This window comes from Denticeps clupeoides, chromosome 6, assembly GCF_900700375.1.
Source record: "Denticeps clupeoides chromosome 6, fDenClu1.1, whole genome shotgun sequence".
Taxonomy (NCBI): Eukaryota; Metazoa; Chordata; class Actinopteri; order Clupeiformes; family Denticipitidae; genus Denticeps; species Denticeps clupeoides.
Genome location: NC_041712.1, coordinates 20,328,023 through 20,328,779, shown reverse-complemented (window position 1 = coordinate 20,328,779; position 757 = coordinate 20,328,023). Strand labels below are relative to the sequence as shown.

At 37.6% G+C, this 757-nt stretch overlaps 1 protein-coding gene across 1 annotated transcript in view; it reads left to right on the top strand.

Annotated features, from left to right (window-relative positions):
• msx2b (muscle segment homeobox 2b) overlaps positions 1 to 556 on the top strand; it is a 1,918-nt gene extending 1,362 nt beyond the window's left edge. The window contains exon 2 of the mRNA XM_028983533.1: positions 1 to 556. This exon is cut by the window's left edge and continues 618 nt beyond it. The gene's annotated coding sequence lies outside the window, so the exon portion shown is untranslated.
• The last annotated feature ends 201 nt before the right edge of the window (positions 557 to 757 follow it).

The window sequence follows — 757 nt, the reverse complement described above, 5'->3', positions numbered from 1 at the left end:
CCACCACAGCAGTTCGTAGTCCAGCCATGAGCAGCTCCTGTCACAGAACCTGTTTTGTTCACACAAATGACACATCAGCCACATGTTTCCTTAAGATTTTCGTCACGCATTCCTTCCTTTAATGTTGCAGACGGCAACAATTCACTAAAGACTTTTTTCATTTTTCATTCAAATGCAAAGTTTGAATAGATACAAATTTGGTATAGCGTTTTATTTTTTTTTATTTTTTTCGCTATGTTAAATAATGAATTATGACCAGTGGGCTTTTCGACTAAAAGCACTATGCGCTGTAAACATCGGCTGAATTTTTATTTATTACATTATTTCACAGGAATCCGTTGCTGTGGTCACATTTTACGTTTTTTTTTTTCATTATGACTATGTATTTATGCTGTCAACGTAACCTCCACGAGTGTCTCCAGGAGCGCTAACCGTGTGACACTTTCATACTTCGTTTCGAAACATAATAATAGTATATATTTTTTACAAATTTGGATTGTGACCTATTGTATAAAGGAATTCTGCAGAAATTAAAATGTACTGTCAGTTCCTTTAACTCCATGCACGTCTGATTGGTGCACGCAGAGCTGGATGAAAACGTGTAAATGTAAACACTAATATGCTGACATGCAGTCAATATAATGCTGTTGAATGGCATCACGCTGGTCCATATTACAGACACTATGTTGCCAATCAGCTCAACTGCAGAACAAGGCAGAACAAATTAGCCCTGTAGTCTGCGTCCGCGACACATCGA